Genomic DNA, 23539 nt, shown 5'->3' with positions numbered 1-23539 from the left:
CCAACTAAATTCCACAGTTAACTGGTTAAATACTATGCGTTTGTCGTTCCCTGCTGATATTCATAGTATACGTAAATATAGAACAAGAAAGGAATTCTTTATTTTAATAATCAATTACTAACGACGACAGTTCCAACGATAATTGAATTCTCAGATTAATAAGTTAAATGACCAAATAAATTATTTTAGTAACCTGTGAATTAAAACACAAGTTATTCGTGATTTAAATGAGCGTAGTTTCGTTAGCGATAGGCCGTTCACTTATGCGTTAAAAGCGAATCTTCACGCGACATGCGAAGGTATTAATTATAAACGATAACTAACCTACACTGCGATCCTTGGGGACTCACCCGGAAGAACGAAATGTAACCAGCTGCGTCCTACCCCGGCCGTATCGTTATCCGGGCGCTAACAATGTTCGGCGTAACTTCTATCCCGGCGCGAAGTAATAAAACTACGGCGGTATGGTTCAGTAATTAATAGAAGTTTATTATTACACGACGTATCCCGTATACCGGGACGGAGTTAAGTACTCGAATACCTGGGATCGTTAGCGAGTTCTCGAGTATCAACATGCCATTCGACCCCTGACGAAGCACGGCGACCGTGCAGCGCTGTTGTGCTGATTATATATTTTTCTATTTTATTATTCGAATTAAACTCCATTGGAAATAGCAATAACGAATAAATAATCGATCATTATTCGGTTATTCGTTGTTCCACTGTTCCATTCGTTATTCCCGTGGGTAGCCTTTATTTGTTATCTACTATTCGCCATTTCCTGTTCGCATTTAGAAATATGGTTGATAGCGGGACAATGTCGTTTATATTCTTTATGTTATCACTTATTCGATTCAATCCATTTATTACCTGCGGACGATGAGTATATTAACCCTCAGTGGTCGATAGTTTTCTATTAACTCTTTGTGATTATCTTAAACTGCTAACATTTATCTTCATAAAATACTGAATTATGCATCGAAGTCTTAAATGCTAAAAGAAAAGAACAGAATGTCGGTCTCTCGTTAGTACAATAATTAAATTATTCATTCGCAGCTTTCGATTTTAGATATCGAGGCTCAAAGTCGCCGTTACAGGGACATTCGACCAAGGATTAATTATTCGTTATTCCAAAATGACTGACGCATTGAATTTATTCGTCCTCTTTTATTCGTTGTACTAAATAACTTTTGTCCAACGTTGCTGTACAGCTTCCGCGAAAGCTCTAAAAGCGAAGATAACCGTTAGCCGGGGGCGATAACGCGGTTGAAAACGCGAAAAATCGGAACCAGATAACGACGGATAGCGGTCGCGATTTAGGAATCATCGCGAGCCATCGCAGGCTCGAATGGGCGCCCATAAAACACCGTGGCAAACGCTTTATTTTACGAGTGGCCCGAGCATTGCCGCAATGCCCCCGGATTATTCGCGTTCGGCCCGATAGTGATTAACAAACCGCCCGTGGGCGATGTGGGATCTATGCTCGGCTTATTCCATCAATATCGACGTGGGATTCGCGTTGCACCGGGCCTTTTCGAAATCCTAATTGTGATTTATCCGCGGAAACGTGTCACGTGTTTTAACTGCCTCACACTGGAAACCGTATTTAGCATCTTGCCGATCGAGATTCTTTGAAGTATTCATAAACTGAATTATATATCGAACTATTCAATACTTAAAAAAGGAATCGAAGCATTAATCTTTTATCGTTTGAATAATTAATAATTATGGTTTTCTGTAATTCATATCGATATTCATTCAAATTGATATTCAATTTATATTCATTCAAATTACACAAAATGGAAAAAATATAATATTAAAGCATTTATTTGAATTGCATTATTATTATTGCACATTAGCATAGCTGAACGGCACCGCATTAGGTAGCATTATTTATAATATAGAAATGTTTTCAAATAATCATCGTTTAATCGAATGAACTATAGTAATTCGATTTGTTCGGGGGTCACCGGTGACCCCCATGGCATTCAACGTGTTAATAACGAATACATTTTCTTCGGCTCCAATTAATTTTGCTATATTTGCTGCATTCCATTGCAAATTTTCTCACCGTTCATTACAAATTATATTCCGAACAGAAAAATCGGAAGATTTCTCGCGGTCGGTGGGTTAAAACCGGCGCGCGCTGTATTCGTACGGTATATCTGTTCGGCTGCGTTAATTCGTAACCTGGCGTAAATATCGGCTGAACGTAAGCTAACGGATTTTTTATTGTTCGCTGCTCGGGGAGCCTGGTCAATGGATTCCGAGCGTCGCGATTTTTCGATCGGATCGCGGTTTTCGCGGCGGAACGGGAAACATTGCGCGAGCGCGCCGGAATTATTAACGGTAATAACGAGCGATAAAAATAACGGGACACCTAGAGCACACTCGTATCCGTGGCGTCAGTTTTTCGTTCTTAAAACGTCCGCGGATGAACGACGCGTCTAACATTCAGTCAGCTAGCGATCAGAACTTTCGAAAGTACCGATATAATTTGAGATTAAACAGCAAAACTAAGTGTGTCGTCGGTTTTCTAGTAAATCGTCTTCGTCGTGTCTTCAAATCTTCTCCAAAACGAACGTCGAACCTTTACTATCTAAATTATCCTTAGTTTTTCACTGTGACTCTATCAATATTTTGTAGAACAGAAGTCTTTATAAATCTCCCCAATCTCTTGTTTAATTCTTTAATTCTTAACTTTACTCGCTTATTCATTCGAGAAACAACGAAGTATTACCTTCATACGCTACAATTACGATATTACAATTATAAGCTAACAGAAATAAGCAGTTGTTGAAATGAAACTGAACATCCGAACAAAGGATTGACTGTCGAATTTAGTTTCAAAACTCCCTCGTTTTGCGGGCAATAAACTCAAAAGATAAAGCGTGAACTAGTGAAACGCAGGACGAATGCAGCTATCGTACATTTTAATAAAAAATCAAAGCGAAACAAAGAAGAATTACATGTCCACCTTTAAAAATAAAGAATTCATTGTTGAAAGAATTATTACCATTTCAAGCTTTAAGATAACATATACACTTGTCAAACGCAGTTAACTGCTTAATATTCACATGACTTCTCTACATCGAGAAGAAATGCTTCTAACAAGCCAGAGTGAATGCTGCACCACAAATTCAAAGTCGATCGTAAACGAGATGCTCTCAATAACAACGTTCCCCGACCCGAACATGCAAACTTTGTATCGCGCGGCGATGCTTCGAACGGATAAGGAGGGAAAAACGCAAGGAAAGAGTACACCTCATCGTTGCAGCCACTCCCGGCGATTCTTCTCGCGAAATTCCTGTTCCAATTCCGCGAGGATCACGACGCGCGAGCCGATGAGCGTTCTCACGCGAGCACCGGGCAACCGTCCGCCGCGGAAGATAAGCGGCGTGGAATTCGTGGGTGGCTGGGAAGGCGCGGCACGAGCCGGGAAACGCGGAAACCGCGCTCGCCTCGCCGGATCGCGCGCCGGCTTGAAACGGCTGGCCCATATTCGACCGACTTTCGAACCGGCGTCGTACAGTTATCCGAACAGTAGCCGGCCGCGTGCACACGCGTGTCGGTTCGCGGTGCGTTCTTTCGGCGCGTCTTCGGATTCCACGCGTCTCGTAAAATCCACAGGCCGTTGCCGGCTCCGCAACGGTTCCACGCTTCGCGTGGCTCGCTTTGCGAGGAATTCGAGCTGATTCGACCCTTAACTGATCCGACGATGATTGGCTGGTTCGGTTGCAAGGGTATCCTTGGATCTTCCAGATCGAATCTTTGTTTTGGATCGTTGTTTTCCGATCGGATTAGGCGGCATTCTTAACACTAAACGTAGCGGAACTTTGTATGCACCTAGGCCAGCAGTAGCTAGTGAAATAAGTGGTTGGAAAATACTGGTGAACGAGTTGGATATGTTTTTCTTAGTGGGAACGGAAACGAAGGAAAGGCAGAAATTGAAAGGTTGATTAACCGGACAATGTGGGAAATGATATTAAGTGAAATGAATGGAGGAAAATGCAGAATTCGTAATTACATTTTGAAACCGGTTATTGGACCGGTCGCGGCACGGCGAATTGGTTTCACGCGCTTAACTGCCACGAAAATCTCGAGCGTTTTATATACTGCTTATCCTTTCGCTGCAGAGGTGAATACTTGAAATGATTGAGAATGTAAGTTGATAATAGTGTAACGAAAGGATTGTGGTGACAAATAAATCGTTTTTTTCGGCATGATCCTACATATTATAATTGTTTTCAAGCAATTCTTGTCTTTTAAGAAACTTACCGGGTCTATAAATTAATTACGATAACTCATTTATTCTGACTACTGTATGGTGCACTGATTAGATGCAAGAAACTTCTGAAAACGTTCTCGAACGTTGTTGATGTTACTTACTATGGTTTATTCGGTGATAAAAACTGGTTATCTTGAATATTTATAAATGCTAGACATATTCCACTTCGTATTGAATGTATATATATAGTTTTCATGTACTGTTGTATAATATTGTAGTATCGTATACAGTATTTATACACACCACTATGAAACAGATGACCAAACTCTTCTCCCCCTTTCGTTTACGCATTTTAAATTTACCGACTATGTAATATCCGTTAACGCAGTCGCGAGCGCAATTACCTCTTTCCTGTTCTATTTCACCGATCGAATCTGGTTAATTAATCTAACCATCGAATGCAAGCAATTCATATGCGAAATCCATAAAATCCTCGGTCTACATGCGGTCTAAAAATAAATATGCTCCATATATCTAACCATATGATGCAAAGAAACTTCCAGGATTTTCTCCGATAACGCCGTTTTCGATCTTCGTGATCCTTAATCGCGACACGGAGAGATAACCGTACGATTTCCAGGAAAGATCGCTGACGGCCGGCGTTCCAGAGGCTGGGGCCTCGTTAAAATCGCGTCACGCGAACGCAACGCAAGGCGCGATTCCGCGAAAACTGCGGAATTTCGAATTCGAATCGCGAAGGTTTTCGCGTCCCGTTACGCGTTGTTCGATAGCATTTGTCTTTCGATTTCATACGGGGCACAACGGTGGTCGGGCTTGAAGCGGTTCGCAGGGGCCGCTGCACACTAAAACCCGATTCACAATAGCGGTCAACGGTGCAGAAGAAAGATTTATAAATTCTTTTTCATTTCTTATTGTTTGATGTTCAAGTATTCTTATTTCTGTCAAACAGAAAATGAATCGATTCGCTTCGATCTACTCTATACAGGTCTGCCGCCATTTTCGTCGTGATTAACCTCTTCTTCATCCACAATTGACAACTACCGAGCGTTTAATACGATTCGTTTCTTCTTTTTTCGCATATTCATTATAATATTCAAGTGAAACTACTTATTTTTAAAATCATTTCGGATATTTAACACTTTTAAGATATCAATAATTGTGAAACGAGAAGACCGAAACACGCCATTTTTACGGGTGCGGTAATTCTACTGTTTAACGTGTTGACAGCCACGAAAACTTTCAGACTTTTATATATCGCTTATTCTTTCGCAGCAAACATAAAGAGGAACAGTTACTTATTATTTTGTATCGCAATGCTTACGTTACGCTGTTATCTAGTAGTTTACGCTATGAAATATTTCCATTCAACATTAGTTATCTGACAAATTATAATTATTGTCAAGTAATTTGGAAGCTCCGGTCATCGGTGACTGACGTGGCAGTCAACGTGTTAACATGATTCCGATTGCATTATATTTACGAGACATTGTATCTTTCTAGAATGAATTGAAATGAAATGTATATGTTGACGGGATTTGATTTTTTTTGTCGCTGCAATTGATCGTTGCTAGTGTGAATCGAGCCAAATCCTCGCCGCGGCCCGTCCACGCGTTCGGCTTTTGCAAAGTCCTTTTCCCATGAACGGCTTTTCTAATTGTCGGCCCGCGACACGTAGCCAGCGTTTCCTCGTTACAAGTTCGCGGCGTGCTCAGTGTTTCGAGACCTCATGCCAACGAGCGTAGTTCGCGGCAGCGAATTCACGGCTACGTGAGAAAAATGGAGAAGCGGCACTCTATGCGTTCCTGTGATATAACCGCGATCCGAGATACGCGAAACGCATCTCGCGTGCGAACGATCGGCTCGTGTGAATTTTCGTCGATGACGAGGGGAACGCTCGCTTTGACGAGACGCTGTTTATATAAATTATGTAACGTAGCTTTTAACGTAGGTTCAAAGGGTCACTTATCCCCTTGCCCTACAATCTGTTTCTTAACCGTGATCAATAGAACTACTTTGTAATTAATAATTTTTTGGAAAAAAAGAGGAAAATTCTGGGCATACTATATATCTATACCTGCTCTAAAGTATAATAATTGACAACACGAGAATAATATTTTCTTTGAATTCACATGAATTCAGTAATATTTATATTTATTAGATTCTGTAGAAAATCTTTACCACGAGTCTAATACGTTATTATATATTATCACAGAGAGGGATCCGTTCTTAGGTATAAAAGGGTTGGAAAAGTTTGGGTTATGTTGGTGGAATATTATAATCGAAGAGCAGTTGTCAGAGTTGCAGTCAAAATCAACATTATGTATCGGTGGAGTCGAGCATTGTCATTCGTATCTGCTATTTAAGTTTTTGTTGTGTTTTATATTTATAATCGCAAATAGTTTTTGAAACATAAATAATTAGGCACAGTATATTATGTTTTATATCCATGTTTGAATCATATCTCTGCATGCATATAATTCCAAATATTTCAAACGAAAATCGCCGTATCGTGTTACACGTTAGTTTCCTCGACTTATCGCATTGGAGCGAAAGTGTGTTATGTAAGGGCGATCAGTGCGTCGTCCCAAGAACAATAGGGAAAAATGAAAGGTAGGTTTGAAATCGAAAGAGCGATCGAGCAGTTGCAACGGAAGGAAATTCAGCGTTGCATCAGTTTTTAATAAAAATTGTGAAGAGAGTCGAATTATGCCATATAAATATTTCTCGTCCGTCGCGTGTCTATTACCATTAACCGCGTCGGTTGCAAGTGGAAGTTCTATCGGCTAAACGAAATAAATGTTTACGATCTCGAGCGAGAAGTTTAATGGGAACGCGCCGGATCGAGGCACGCGATTTAAAACGATATTCTTTTCCTCGTGGGCAACGGTACATTGTCACCTGTTGGACACGGTAGCCGAGCGCTAGGAAAAAATCCTCTTCCCGGTTCTGCGTTTTATTTATCTGCTGGTTCGATGACACCTGTAATTATGCGACATCGGGGACACTTTTCTCAATAAAAGAGGAATACAAACATGACCGATGGCGACGAAGGAGGACGAAAAAGTGGTTACGATGAACACCTGTGGTCTCTAAACTCTTGGCAACCGATTCTGCGTCTGTATAAAATTTCCAGCACTTTACGTTGATCAGTCTGCCATTGTAGTGCAGGTGATCACTATGCGTCCTGATCAATTACAAGTCAGTAACTCGTAAGGGAACCAGAAGTTCCATTTCAATCATTCCAAAATTACGCTCAACTCTGATAGATTCTTACATCAAATTCTATCTGCGATTCTTTTATAGATACAATTTCCTATATCCCAATGGCTTCATTCATTCACTGTTCATTCGCAAACAACTTCAAAACATTCAGAAACCTTTCGAAATTACCCTATCCTTAACCGTCAACCTTAAATCACGATTCCACTTGCAACACCTCAGCCGCCAACAGCTTGGAAAGGTTCCAGTAGAAACTAATGTCTGTAAAAAGACGGTATCCCAGTTCTCCATTCTATCTCACCGCCATCATCCACCCAGGAACGAGAAGTCTAGCTCGAAAATTGTTCCAAAGTTATCGCGGCAATTAGAGATTCCCGGGAAGGTATGCCCGCGATCGGCGTGCCGCGTCCCGCGAAGGTAAGGAGCAATTAATCGGATCGCGATTAAATCGGAATCGGTGTCCCGGCGCGCGGCGTAGCCAGGGAACGCGGCGACAAAGTGGTCGGGTTGCTTGAAATCTTAATTAAAGGGATCGAGGAAACGGTCTCGCGAGCTGGATGCCCGGCTCACGCTCGCGCTTACGTGGCCGCGCGCAAAAAGACGCCGGCGGCCGGGCCTCTTAGCGGATTTTACGACCCGAAGATATCATTTCCACCTGCTACCGGCCACGATCAGCCACGGAGTACAGTTAACTCGGTCCCGGGCTTGAAATATTGCACGGGCTTTTTGCGGCTGTTCCCGCGAGAAACTAATGGATTGTACGGTGGCTGCACACCGAGGGCGAGCGCTCGCGAGCGCGAGCGCGCGCGCGCGCGTGTTCGACCGTCATTACAGCCGAAGCCGGCCATTATCCGTTGTAACGCGTTACCCGCGTAATCGGTCGGGTCCGTGCAATTTCGCGTGGGACAAAAAAAAAATGATCGAATCACTTAATTCACGCTGTTTCGCCTGCAAGACGCCCTTTTACGGCCGCGGGCGATAGGGTGCTTTTACGGCGGAGCCGCGACGTGATCGAAGCGTTGGAGGGTTGGGGGGGGGGCGGAGTGGGGACGTGGGATTTTAGAGAGGGTTTTGATTGGAACATTAGAGTTTAATGATGTTTGGGTTTAGTAACTGGAGTGTAGGAATTCAGCTTTGGTAATTTAGATTTACGAATTAAGATTTAGTAATTGAAGTTCAGTCATTAAGATTTTGTAAATGGGATTTGATAGTTGTGTTGAGTAATTGACTGAGGATAGAAGCAACACGTTACTTATATTGATGGCGAGGATAATTCTTTGATATGAGCAGGTTTCAGTAGCTTCAGTATGAACACACCAAAGAGAAATGTTTCTGAGTGCTTCTTTCAGAAGCAAAATTGAAGCTGTCTTCTCTATCATTTTATTTGTTGCATTTATATCCTCATTTTTGTTGTTTCCTGTTCTCATTCTCAATGTGTTCTGAATTGAAATAAATAAATATTTGGTCGCTCTGTTCCATGCGAAGTTTTTAATGTTCTATCGCTGTAAATGTTCGTTTAGTCCAGCGAGACAATATCGCGCTGTTTCTAATCGGGTTAACGGTAGGATCGGTCCGCAGGAGATAATGAAATTGGCGTTCCCATCTAGACACCGCAGATCTTGCGGTAAAGCGTCGCTCGGATAAGAGCGGACGAGAGTGGAAGCGAAATAAGAATGGTATTCCGTTATTTAAGATGTCCCGGAGCGACCTTGCGGGTCGACGCGCATCGCGCGTTTCTCGTCGATCCAGTTTCGCGAAAAATCACGCGGTCGTTTTCATTTCCGAGCGCGGCTCAGCTGAAACGAACCGGACTGCGCTGCGGGAGCGGGTTTAAATTAAACCGCGCCCCTGGTGATCGAGGAATTCCGAATATTCGAACTGTCGGATGTCGCATCGATTCGTTTTGGCATTAGTTCCGATCGAAAATTAGAGTGACCAGTGGTTTTCAAGTTTACGACTTATAATTTAAATTTTGAACTTTTCAAATTTGAAATTCAAAGTGCTAACTTGAAGCTTCAAACTTCAGACATAAAAATGTTGAAGTTTCCATGGTTTGAAACTTTTCAAATCATTGAAACCTTGGTATGAGACATTCTGTACATTTGTAATTTCAATTTCGAACTTTCAAATTTGAAATTCAGAATTCACGCTTTCTACGCTTTGAAATCTAAGATTCAAACTTTCGCGCTTTAGAATTCACCAATCCATCGAACCAATTAAAGAAACGAGTCCATATTCGAGCTGGTTCACGTTTCATCCACAACTCCGAAGCCGATTCTACAAAGTTGCACTGTTGTTGCGAGCCGATGTCATTGCGTAACGCGTAAACATCGAATATTAACGCACCTGCGAATCGAAACCGAGCAAACAACCGTACCGGTTCGGTCGAGCGCGGATCGTTTCGCGAAAAGTATGGATGACGTCATCGCGTTCGGCTCCCCAGCAAGAACCGATTTCGCAACTCGAGCGCATCGCATCGAATCCCGCGCTGAATCACGTTTACAGCTCGTAGCCGGCCAGAATACTCGTGGGTCAGGATCGTAAAAGCCCGGACGTACGGCTTTATTGTCGATACGAAAGAGTCGAATGCACAGGAATGTACTGGCCGAGGCAATTCCCGGGTGTATATACCCTGATACGGGCCGGCAACATTGCTGGACTCGCGGACGGGCAGCGTAACGCCGCGTCGTTCCGCGCAGAACTGTAAATCGCGAATGGAACGCGGGCGTCTGCGCCCCGGCATGCCAGTTTCAGATATCGTTCGTCCTTCGATTACGGACGGTTGACTGCAAAGAGCCGACCTTGAATTGTGCGTGCAACAAACTTGTATATGGGCACTTGTTATTGGCTACTAATCATCGAATAACGATCATATAGCGTCTGAAGAGGATGAGAATAAAAATGTTTCTTCGTAGGAAACTACTTAACTCCAGATCTTTAAAATAACCGGTGATCCCCGGTTTCTTAGACGTAAGTAGATACCGAAGGTACCTCAGTTAACTACAGTTAATGTATATTTCCATATTGATAATATCAAAGCTTGTTACTTAAAAGTTTAAGTTACAAAATTTCATAATTATAAGTGGTAACATCGCTATTCAAGTGACAAATATCAATCTATTTCCTAGTTAATATTTCTATGACGCTTATCAATCGTATAAACAACACTGAATTCTAACGCATGCATAATTAGCGAAGTCCTAAAACAACCACCCTCGTGCGTACTACAATTACATTAAAATTAATTCGTACCAAGCCATTCGGTTACATTATGAACGAATATTCGTTCCACCTTAACCTGCGCAATTTTAATAAGAATTGAGACGAAGATCCGGCAAAACGAAATCGGAAATTACTCCGTTTCTCCGGTCCAAGGTTCCTTCATTGAACGACACAATGCCCGATCAGTTTATCGTGATATTTCGAGGGGACCGCCCACTGTAATTGCAGCCTCGCGTCGAATCGTTTCATCGGCGGGGTGGAAGCCGCGCGGAATGAATCGAGAATCGCCGGCGAAAGGGCTGGGGCTCGGTTCCCGCGGCCCTTCGACCACCCAGACAGGCAAAAGGACGAGGTCGCAGCTTTCGCGTGCACCCACGCGTCCTCGCGCGTGTCGCCGCGATTACGGGCGTCGTCCCGCGGATCGGCCACGATCGCGTAAGCATGTGTCGGCTCGATTAACCACCGGTTTACGATCACCGCGACCAGTTCTTCGGACGGACAGAGGACACTGGAGCACTTTGAATCGCTTCGACTCTGAACGAGTGACGAAAAGCTCGCATCGATTCGAATATGACTCAATTCTGTGAAGGCCTTGAGAGCTTTGGTAGGTTTTGGATCTTGGATTAATCCTGAATAGTCATAGAAGTTTCGAAAGTCTTCAATATTTTGATTTCTAACGAATCAGTCAAGGCTGAAAACTTATTACGCCTTTTATGACCATTATGGAATCGAGTAATATCCAAAGTGAATAAAGAATTACATATAATTCTTCAGACTGAGAAGCATTATTCGAAAAGTATGAGAAGTGTTCAATATTTTCAGTTATAAACCGTTTCCATTAGGAATTATTTCCCGAAGTTTCGCTGGCATTGCTGCTGGCATCATCAGAGGGTTTCAGGACTAGTTAGCCAGGATCAGTACTTCCTATTTAAGCATACCTCGTTCGGAGTTACGGATGGATGGTCACCAATCCGATATTTTTAATTGGGTAGCTGATCAATTGAAGATTATTCGAGAAGAATATTTTATTCATTGAAATAATCACATAAGCAATTCAATTTAAAGAGATACGGCCGTGTCGATTCCGTTTCTACGGAAAAGTTGTCTGTCTTTCTGCAAGTTAACCAATCCCAAGAACTTTATAGGTTACTTAATATGCATTTACCTTTTATAAGGACGCTATTTGATCAGTGTAAGCGCTTACACTGCCCGCGAAACTGTTCACATTGCCGGCAACCATAACTCGCGAGCTACTTGCAGACGGCCGTGTATAGCCAGCATAATTGCCGTTGCTAACGATCGCGATGCAAATTCCACGTCATCCCAGAACGGCAAATCGCGTGGATACTCTTCAAGGCCGTTGCCTCGAGATCTAGAAGAGGGCGGGTCGCGTATCCTCCGTCGGAACGATAACAGTTGCCCACGGCTCCGCGATTCGTTCCGGCGAGCGGAACGCTCGCGACAGACGCCACGGATATTACGACCACGAAATTGAGACGGAGAGTAGCAACGGATACCACGGCGGAACCGCCTCGCAGCGTTATTCGCTAAATTATAGCCGCGATTGGATCGCCTCGTAAACCGGCAGGCTTTAACGCCGCGCACTGAGCCGAGAATCGAGTCGTTATCCGCGAGACTAGAAGCTAGGTTACGTTACCGAAAGTCTCCTTGGGCAACAAAGAAAGGAAAGATCACTGCAACTCGGACTTTATCTCGAAGCTAAGGAAGAAAGGACCACTGGGGTTTGCAACTGTCCCGCAGAATTATAAAGTTATTTACACTTCATCTATGTCTTCACTGCCTTCTGTGCAGTAGTAGCAAAAGTTTTTCGAGATTATCTCGGAAACTAAAACCTTCCGTTGACAACATGCAAAGGCAAAAGCTGTTCAAAATCATATCCCCAACAATATATTCGAAAATCATGAAAATGGAAGCGACAACTTAAACTTTTATTGAAACCGTAACAGTGAATTTATTAAGATTTCAATTAACTCGTATTTTAGTTTGTCCATTACCCAATCAATTGCATTAACACGTTGACTGCCACAGTGGTCACCGGTGACCGGAGCTTCCAAATTGCTTGAAAACAATTGCAATAAGAAAATTGATATTGAATCAAAATATTTAGTAGCATCAGAACCTAGATAATAGTGTAATATGAACACTGTAATACCAAAACATTAATAATTATATTTAACACTACTTTCCTCTATTATAAAGAATTAAATCTTACTATAACAAACGCTCGAAATTCTCATGGTAGTCAATGTGTTAACAATTTCTCAAAGAAGCATTCATCTGTTCTCAATAACTGTGGAAGAAGAAATCGAGAACAATTGCGACGCATTCGGTAGTTCTAGTGCTAAGTGAAATGGAAGAACTGAGGAAACGTACCGCGTGGCTCGCGTGCACAGCGCTCTCCCTACCCCAGAGTCTCCGGCAGTACGTTCTTATGCTGGCGTTGAAGTCGCTCAAAGGCCGGCCGCGAAAGTCGGCCTTCTCTCCCCGTACAAGGTCTCTCCGGCGTGCAACAACGGCCACGAGCTGGATCGGAGCGCGTGCCTTTAGGGGAGACGGTGGCTGGTGCGAATTTTTCCGTCGCCGGACACCCTACCGATCACGAGGCGCACCCTTCCGCGGGAGGATCTCGCGACACGCGAGCACGCGCGAACAAAAAGCCGATAAATCACTCGCCGGCCGCTTGAAACCTCTTGCAAATCGTTTCATTTTTACCGGTTTTTGCCTATTCGGACACGTCGCGTCGCGTCGGGACGGCTGGCAGAATAATCGGCGCCAACCAGGATTTCTTCCGAATCGAAAGGAACATCCCTGCCGGGGTTTGTAGTTTGCGCGAGCGAGCGATCGTTTGCGCCGCCTTTCAGGGCATTCCAGCGGATTTTTCGATGAAATGCGGGTAATTTATCGTGCGACCTGGACCATTCGCTCGACGCAGAACTGTTGCACGCCGACGCGAGTAATTTGGCCGCGGGCAGATCTTGAATAGGAACGGAGAAAAAAGGATACGAGTGATGCGGAGAGCGATGATCGTCGCAGCGACGTCCAACACCTGTTGCTGCGAAGAGCTTCCAGCTTGGTACAGTTACTTCGGCCAAGTCCCACATCCTTCAGGGTCACCTACTCCTCACCTGGCGCCGTATTCGATTTGGAGATTAATATTTCTCGTAAATCAATGGGTTTTATTGTTGTATTAGGACATGTAATATACAATGTTGGATTTATTATCGTTCGAACGATAAGCTACATGGTCAAGGAACACAAGTTTATGTCGCATTTGGGGCTTGTATCGGGTTGCGCAATATGAAATGGATTTCTTATCAGTCGTTGATTAATCGTTCAACCGATAAGTTACATGTGTACGAGATTTCAGTTTGCATCGCATAATATAAATTATATTAATATTAATTATATTAATTATAATCTTTTTCATTTTTCGGGTTGTTCTATTTATCCATTGACAAATATGCATCGGAGCAAGTTTGTATGTTTCGATTAATGAAATCTTTATTTAACCGAAGCAAAGCTACTTTTCTTTCTCTCTGAATAATTCGTAGAATAATAATTTGATATTACACGACGTAACAGCTTCGCTATGATACTCTTTTGCGGTTTTCAGCCTTTACCCTCGGATTATTATTATTATGTTTTTATGCGTGCAGTAAATAGACGCAACGATCTTAAGTTTCTACAATATTACATCGATTCGTACATAGTTGGAGGATTTACGCGAGTATAATCCGCGGCGCGACGTCTACGGTTCAAAATCGAAATAAAACACGAAGCTGTACGCATCGAACCGTTGAAGACCGTAATTTATTTCCTGGCAACTCGATATTGACGTAAAGCGTACCTAAGTATTCCAGGTATTGATTACGGTACTACTTGTAACTACTCATTAATTCGAATATAAACCCGCTGCGTTAGGAAATGATATAGTTTTATGCGCGAGAATGTAGATCACGGGAAGACGTATTTTTATTTTGTCAGCCGTGAATGTATTACAGAGGTAAGCATTCCGAGTTTTCTGACTGTAATTGTTCGTAGAAGATGCTGCTATTTTGTAATTCTCTTGTATTATTTAAACATCAGTGTTTCCTATGTTTTTCAAGTAAAAATAACTAGAAAATGATATCAGAAAATCGAAACTGGCTACGAATTATCGTAATACCTGTGACGAGGGAACAAATACTTGAAAAAGCTGAAGGAAATCAAGAATTGGGCATCGACTCTGAAGGGTTAGAGATGTTTTTCTGATTTTATTTCACAAACTGTAACCGAGTGGTTACGAAAATCCCATTAGCAGCTAGCCATCCGTATCCGTCTCTAACCTATCGACTGTTCGAATAGGAAGTGCGTTCAGCGAAAAACCGCGAAGATTCATCGAATGCCTAGTCGCTAAGGTTCGTCGCGTTCCGCCAATCAATTAGCTATGCCAAGTGGCGGTCACGCCCGTAAATCGGATTCGACAGACTATTTTTTCGAATTCGATGAATCGACGCGGCCTTGAGGTGCGCGGTCAGCGCGGCACCGATTTCCGGTCACCGAACCGATTAAACTGCGGTCTTCTTTACCGGGCGAGGAAGAGAATTAACCCTTCCTGCTCCGAGATTCTTCCATATTTTCTTTTCGATAATTTTGTATTGTTCTAAGTGTTTCATTTGAAATATACTTAGGAAATCAGTTGATAGGAAGTAGCGTGAACAATTCTTTTTTCTAATACTACTGAAGATAATATAATAACATAATGTAATTGAAAAATGTCTCCGATAAATACTGCAGGCTTTATGTAATCGTTTTATATAAATTAATTTTGTTCTCAAATAGATTGAAAAAGTTTATTATAACATTATATAATATCATGGTTATTAGATTTGAAATATTTGATTTCGTGGGTTGTAAATTAAGAAAACTTTACAGAAGAGGAAACTTCGTTTGACTTTTCAGAACATAAACGTGCTGACGCGTGACCAGGTGTTAAATTGTTAAGAGATGTGAGGAAGAAAAGCTTCAGGTCCCGGGGAAACCGAACGAGACACGAGATGCCGTGAGTATTATCGATTTGTCACCGGTCGAGGGTGAAAAATCGTCTTCTTTCAGCAGTCCTTCCGCGCCGCCGCAGCCTGGGGCCTCGTTACGTCGCCTCTCGCGCGAAAGGTGTCGTATTGAACGATCGAAATCGTGATAAATCATTGACCCCGAGCACGAGGCTCCTTCGCCCGCAACGAATTATATATAAATTCCGCTTAATTGACACCGCGCTTAACGGCGCGATTAAACGCGCGCGGCTCCCTTCTTGCAGAGTATTTCCCAACGTGGGCGTGTGCACGAGTAATTGAAAATTCGAGACAATTAAAAGTTCATATAATTGGAAATTTGGGGTAATTAAAAATTCGTGTTATTGGAAATTTGGAACAGATAAGAGTGCGAGCAATTGAAAATTGGAGACGATTAAAAGTTTGTAGAATTAAACATCCATAGAATTGCAAATTGCAGTTAAAAACGATTGGTTTTGTATAAAGAATTCACGTGTGTCGGTGATAAATGATTGATATCGATTTGCTGTCATTTATTATTCATTACTATTTACTAGTGGTTATCAAGATATTTGAGTCTACTTAGATCATAAATCAAAACAATTTGAGAAACACTGTTCCATTATAAAAGCACATCCCCGAGTTAATTATTCCATCGACATTGCGATCGTTAAATCGGCGATGACCTTCATACAAATCTTTTTTACAATTGAAATCGATTTTTGCGTCTCCGTGTACCGAGCATCGATCTTCATTACACGGGGGTTGGAATACTCACCGAGTGGGTGGAGTAAATAACAACAGATCGCGTAAATAACCGAAAGAACAATCAAATCGAAGGGAACAACAAAAGGACGAGGCTTCATTAAAATTTTCCCTAATAGTTCGGATCGCTGTTTTCATTCATTTCTTGTTCAAACGGCCATTAAACCCTCCAGCGATCGTTTAGGCCGCGCAAACCGTGTCTATATTTGGCTCTCCGTCAAGGATCATAATATCCGAGCAGTCGTCGTAACAATAAAGGACACGAGAAAAAGAGGAGGAATTGGAAATATGGTGCAAAATTGATTGTCCCCGATGAAACCGCAAAAGAACGAACGCGAACGGGAAAGAACACCGCCCGTATAGTGCCATTCCGTGCAACGACCGGAATAACCGTTGGCAATTTCATAGAAATAACACAACAAGTGTGGAGCATAAAAGCCAGAAGTACAACCCGATGCGTGCGATTGAAAATATACTATAAATTGATATCGCGGGGTGGGAGGGGAAGGGGAGTGGGGATTTTTTGCCGCGCTCGCGAGACAAACGTCCCGTTGGTGGTCCTAAGGGTTAATCGAAACGGCGACTCCGATCATTTATTGAAATCGCGGCGTGTCGGAGATACACCTCGCCGGAAACCTGTTTCGATTATCCGGCGACAACGAGCTCGCTGGATGGCCCGTGGTACTGTCGAGTTTTCAATCGAGCCCGCATGTGCCCGACACGCCGCGTGTGCGATCGTTCTTCGCCCTTCCCTTGCTTCATCGGTCCCCCTCGTAAAACAATCGGGGTTTATTAAACGGGTCGGATAATTGAAATCTTCGAAGGAGCTTCTTCTATCCGGTACCGCTCGGGGCGAGGTCCAGACACATGCTCGCGTTTGTGGCGCCACGGTTAAGGTTGATTCACAATGACAATCAATGATACGGGCGGATCACGATCAGTCGGGATCAAGGATTTCATTAAGACATTTACATTCGATGACCAGAAATAAGTAGTAATCGATAATATATCTTTTGTATCCGTTCTTTCATTTGAGGAAGAAGTTTATCAGTTTCATTTCACGCTTGGCAATCAAATCAAACGAGTTAATCGTGTTTGACGGGTATACGCGTCATCTTGGAACCGAAAATAATACAACTTTTGTTAACAATTCATTGTTTCACTTTTCACAGAAACGTGTAGTTCTTTTTCATTCTGCTGTAGTTTTCTATTTTAGTATAAAGTACATTTGTCCGAGGGATGTTTGAAACTGAATTTTACAGGCAACCAATTAACAAATTATCGTTACTAACTCCTTGTGTTCGTAAAATAAATGTATCGTCCATTTAAGAACGCATTGTACATCTTGCATCCCTTAAAATATTCTTCATTACCTTCGATAATATTATTCTATATTCAAAGTACAAACGGGCAACTCCAAAATGGTAGAAGTTCAAGCAAACCCAATCTCTAAATGAATCTGCAATTAACTAAACAAAAAGGCAGAGTTATTAATTTCACGATGACAAAGTCTTGATCCAATTTAATCGTGCCGTTGACCACCAATGTGAGCCAACCCTTACCGTCCGCATGCACAACGAAACAAAGAGAAACGCAACACTGTTTTACGGTAGTACGAGTAAAGAGGAGCAGACGGTCTGAAAGAGGATCGCAACCCTCGAGAAGGCGCCCGTAATTCCGGCCGCAACGACTCTCGCCGTTTCAGCGTTCCCGCCACTCGTTAAGAGCAATACGCGAACTATAAAGCGGCGGGCAACCCGCAATTACTTGAACCCCGACGCCGTGGACCGATTTAAATACGGTTCAAATTAATTGCCCCTGTGCGGCGCGCCGCACTTTTCTTCCGATCTGTTCCTCCCCTTCGACGGTTCCCTGGGACGAACAGTTTATTGCGCGCGTTTCGCTGATTCCGCTAATCAGGCTAATCGGAATCGTTGAACGGCTGTTCTTAACCGGTTGCGCGCGAGAGAGATTCCGGGTGAATAAAATTTGGTTGCACCCCCGGGAAAGGAAGAATGAAGTCAAACGAGCTTCCCGACCTGTGGGAATGTCGTTGAAACTGACTTCAGCGATGGTAGGAGAAGTTACAAGACTGTAGGGTACATTTATCTTTACTTTAATATTCTTCTCGAAGAAGAAACTTTTAATTCCTTCCGATAGCTTGGTCATTAGGAAACCGTCGCAATGCCAATGAACGTTCTCCAATTTTCAAGTATGCCAAAATATTTATACATTTCTTTCAATTCTCAAACAAATATCACTTCTCGCTAAACACCAACGAAAGATCCCATAAAGTCATCACATAACCACCATTTAACTGGACAAACTACATGATTACGTTTAAGCTCACCATCAACATCCACATCATTCAACCTGTCAACAGCTCCCGAAACCTTGAAAGCAGTTCCGCGCGGAACGCGCCCCACGAAAATTCATCGATCAAAGCCACCGTCGGGATCCCGCGATCGAACCGAGAGGGATCGTTTAACCGTAACCCAGGCAGTCGCGATTAACGATGATCGTTAATCAGCCTCGCGGTCTCGTCCTCCGTTCTTTTCCTTGCTTCTTTTTTCCTTTTCCGCGGACGAAAGACAGGGAGAGACCGCGAAATGATGTTCCCCGCTCCGGCACGCACGCGTGTGGGTGTCGTGGGTGTACACGTTCGCAGAAGAGCCGGGGATGGTCGGCGAGCGTCGCGCCGGCTTCGACTCAGGGCGCGGCGGGGCAAGGGGAGGCCGTAGAGATCATAAATCCGTATAATTGACAGGTCCCGCAGAAAATGTTCGTGCTCCATAGATGCTCGAGCAGATAGCCCCGCTAATAACGCCGCGCTGGATATACGAACATATATAATGGCCGCCGGAAAAATCCCTCGTCGACTTATGGTATATATAAAATACAAAATTGTTGGAAGCTGGCCGGCCGTCTTTGGCTTCGCGTTTGCGCGCTAACAAACCCGCGCGCCGGATGAATCCGCCCGCGAGCGGGCCCCCTCGTTGTTCCGCGGGAGAACCATGGAATCCCGGGAATCGCGGAATAAAACTGCCCCTTATTCGCGAAATCCGCCGCTCGGAACGCAGCAAGTCGTTAACTGGACTCTTCGGATTGCTCACTTTAAAATGTCTATTAAACGGTGTACCGTTACGGTCCTCTTTTTCTGCTTTTCTCTTGTGGACCTCAGTTACGATCGTCGGCCAATTTGCTTCCGCTTGTTCTTTGCTAGGGGTGGGTTTTATGGAAGCCCGGCGAATCGTTCGTTCTTTGGGAATGAAGTTTGTCGGATCGATCTGTCGACTCGACGATTTTCGCGTGAACCTGCATTCTTCAACTGTGAGTTGTAAGAACGATAGTTTGAAAATGTGACGGAAAGTACATGGGATAGCGCACCCTAACTTCGATTCTGTGTAGATTGCTAATTGGAAATTCTGTAATTTCCCATTATCTTACTATTTATTTGCAGATGTTTCTTTCCGTTGGCTTCTACTGCTTCTCTATACTTTCTCGCACAATTTGTTCGCTATATTGGTACTGATATTACTTCTAGCAATTATTTCCAAGGTTCTTGAACTAAATACTTACTTTCACTTAATACGAAGCATAGTAGTTACGTACTATAAATATCCAAGAACCTCTGCGAGCAGCTCATCCCAGTTCACCCCATTTTTGCGAGGCGAACGATACGAACACCCAGAGCCACCGATTCAATTACCATTCCTCGAGCTCCGATTCCCCGCTTACCAAATAATTACAAGATCGTTCGCGCGATATACGTACACGCCTCCAATTACGGATTCGCGCGTGTCCACCCCCTTCCGAGTTTCTTCCGCGCAGCCGGTGATCGTGAGCGTTAAATTCCGCCCTCCGGGAGCGGCTCGTAAAGAAAATGGAATCGGCGGGACACCATGGCGCGACGGTGTCCTGGAAATTATCGTTATCCTCTCGGAGGTGCTCGCGACCGAGCAGGATCCGACGCGGAGCCAGCGGTAATTTAATTTCAGATCAAAGATGCAGTCGGACCAAGGAGAGGAAGCTCTCAGGAGACTCTCGCCGCCACTGCTGCCTACCCAGAAAAGAACCCCCAGCAAAATTATGTACCTGTCCATTAGCCGGACACTTAACTCGACCCTCTGCGCACACGCATAATTTTCCACGCAACTCGCGTCCGCGTGTACCTCCTGCCCTCTTACCGCCACGCTGTTGGCTCGCCCCTCGCGGTTACCCAACTAAGAGCCTAATAATTTCATTGGGGATCGGGTATAAACCCGTTCCCGAGGGGCCGGTCTCTTCAGCGAAACCCACCACGGGACGAGATCAGCGAGATGAATGGATTCGTAGGGACTCCTTTGTTGCGAGGAATGGGCTTTGTGTGTTTCCTTTCAACGAGGATTAAGTTATTTTTGATGGTGAATTTGAAACTTCGATGCCGGATGATGGAAGGGAATCTTCGGAGCTGATGGGATTCGAAGAGGGTAAAGATTGATTGTCGGCTATCCGATCCTTTGGTCTAGCTTGGAACTTAGTCTTTGATTAGCCGTCGCGAAGCTATTCTTAAGATATTGTTACTGTATCATTACGTATTTTTAATATTCACATACTGGAATGCGGAGAATTTGTTCTTTTTACTTTTTCTGCTCCGTGTTCTCTCTTTCATCTTAGCTACCACGTGTCTACACCTTTTTTCTCAGCTTTCTACTTAGATCTTTCCCCCTGTTTATCTATTCCACTTCCTGATCGCTTCTTCACTGTACAGTGGATCCATGTACACATGTATAAAAAGTTTCAGGCTAATAATGTTGCAATTAAAAATTCAAATGGAAATGAACGAAACGCAGTCGGGTGTCGGCCGCCACACGATAGCCAGAGGACCAGGTTCTGTTCTCCTTCCGCGGCTTACATCTGTACGCTGCACCAGCAGCGGCTCAGCACCCACGGAAGTGTACTCCGGAGCCTGGGCTGCTCACTATTCATGTCGGCATGAGACCCGTGCATCGAGCGCGGCCCAGGGTCCCAGGAGACCACCTTGACTAATCGCCAGCCAGGATCGAGGGACGGCGAGATACACCGCGGACGAAGGATCGCCTCGCGATGCCGGATGCTGGGCCCATTCTCTTCGTCGCTTGTAGCGCTAACGAACGAATAATTATGCGAGCTTGATTCTTTGCCTGCCCCTTTTTTCTTGGTTGTCCTGCAATCCTTTTTTTTTATGAAGACTTAGAGCTGACGATAAGTCAAACTTTTGTCTATTCTTTGTGTGCAGGTCTGTTTACTCGTCCGTATTTTCATCTACTTCGTCTATATGTTTGTATCTATATTCGTCAGAAAATTAGTTAAAAACGGACTGTGAGAATTCCTCAAACTTTCATGTATTCTTTCTCCACACTTTCGTCTATGTGTCCTCTAGGAAACTAATGTCGGCGAAAGCCCTACTGACAGCCCTATCGAAACTCCACCGAACCACTGAACTAATCATTCATTCTCTACAATTACCAGCTCCAAAATACGAACACCACTCTCCCAACAGCAAAACCAATGAAAACAACCCGCACTCCTATCAGTGCAAGATTACTGTTAGCCCATCATCCGCAGCATCCTCTTGACGCTTCCTCATAAAACCCAGTCCCGCGTCGATCCACTTCCACGATTTTATTACACCGGTGCGTATCACGGTGCGTCGTGGATGTTGTAAAGCGTTCCGGTGCGCACGGTACAAAAAATTTGAAAGGGAAGAGCTGAATTACGCAACCGTGTCTAGCGTAAAACGCTGCGCGGAGGATGCGGCGAAAGTGATGGCGCGGGAAAGAGGGGGGAGAGAGAGAGAGAGAGGAATCTTTCCAATAAAGATAACGCACAGGGCGTGCTCGTTCCGAGGGGATGTTGACGATTACGGTAATAAGGCCGGTAATTGAATCGCGTCAGTCGCTGGCCAGGACCATCCCTCGGGTTGTACAGTTAAGACATTTCTGCCGGTATCTCATCCCGGGGCGGGGTCCGGCCGAGATAACGGTGGACGATTTCAAAAATGCCCGGGCACCGAGCGGCCGGTCTTGTTCCGGCGAGAGCCCGAAGGCCGCTTCGGTGTCTTCCTTCGCGGAAACTGGACGGACGAGGAAGGCAGGGGAGGATCGAAGGGGGCAGGCCGAGTGATTACACGTTAAGAATGACCATTAAAATGTGCTGAAGAAAATTTAATTTCTCCTTGCATGTCGGTTACTGGCGAAATATCCTTAATGCCCAGCCAGCATCGGCGAGCCACGGGCACCTGTACCGTTTTTCTTGTTACTCGTAATATAAGATGGTCGTTCCATCGTGCACCTGCTTTTATTCAATGATACCTAGTAAAATGGAAATCGTAAAACGGGCAAATAAAATTCCCGCGGAGCCGCGAGTTAATCAGACGTTTATTCCCCCTCCCTTCTGTCGATAGTATTAGCGTGGCGGACGCTGGGTCTAATTGTATTCTACATTTCGTTTCTCGCATTCGCGTTTAATACGTCCCCGTAAAAATCGCGTAGTCTCTTCATCAGTAATATGTAATCAACGAGGCACCGTGGCTTTTACGCGATTCTAAAATTACATGTGCCCGAGAGTTCAATCAATTTTAATGAACTTGTTCTTTTCATTCGCCTGTCGGTGCCGCCTCGATTAACCGTGGAGGGTTTCTTGTTCCACGCCGGCCCCATGAGATCGCTGGTGTTTGATCATTCTATCCGGGATCCGCGACATCTGGGTGGTTGTTCGATGTCATCGAAATTCCCTCTGTGGAAGATTCTGTCTGTAAATCTTACCCTTTCGATTCTGTAGGCTGAACAGTAGACGAGAAAGATTGTAACGTATGAATAAATGACGATAAGCCGATTTTCTGGTAATCATGAAATGTTCTTTAGTAATTCCACGAAAGAATGATAGTTATCTTATATAGGATTACGCATGGCAATTAAGGATTATTGACATTATTATGTAGTTATTCAAACTATATTATTACTATATACGATTTCTCCTTAATACTTATTATTACTTACATTTTCTTACTATG

General features: G+C 43.8%; 1 protein-coding gene across 4 annotated transcripts in view; it reads left to right on the top strand.

Annotated features, from left to right (window-relative positions):
• tyn (trynity) overlaps window positions 1-23539 on the top strand; it is a 171808-nt gene that overhangs the window by 30013 nt on the left and 118256 nt on the right. For all 4 annotated transcript variants that reach the window (XM_076371991.1, XM_076371990.1, XM_076371992.1 and 1 more), the window contains one exon: window positions 15653-15752. The gene's annotated coding sequence lies outside the window, so the exon portion shown is untranslated. The remainder of the gene's footprint in view (window positions 1-15652; window positions 15753-23539) is intronic.

The sequence above is a fragment of the Nomia melanderi genome, chromosome 11 (assembly GCF_051020985.1).
Source record: "Nomia melanderi isolate GNS246 chromosome 11, iyNomMela1, whole genome shotgun sequence".
Classification (NCBI taxonomy): domain Eukaryota; kingdom Metazoa; phylum Arthropoda; class Insecta; order Hymenoptera; family Halictidae; genus Nomia; species Nomia melanderi.
Note: the sequence above shows the minus strand (reverse complement) of the source record. Positions and strands in the feature narration are given on the sequence as shown.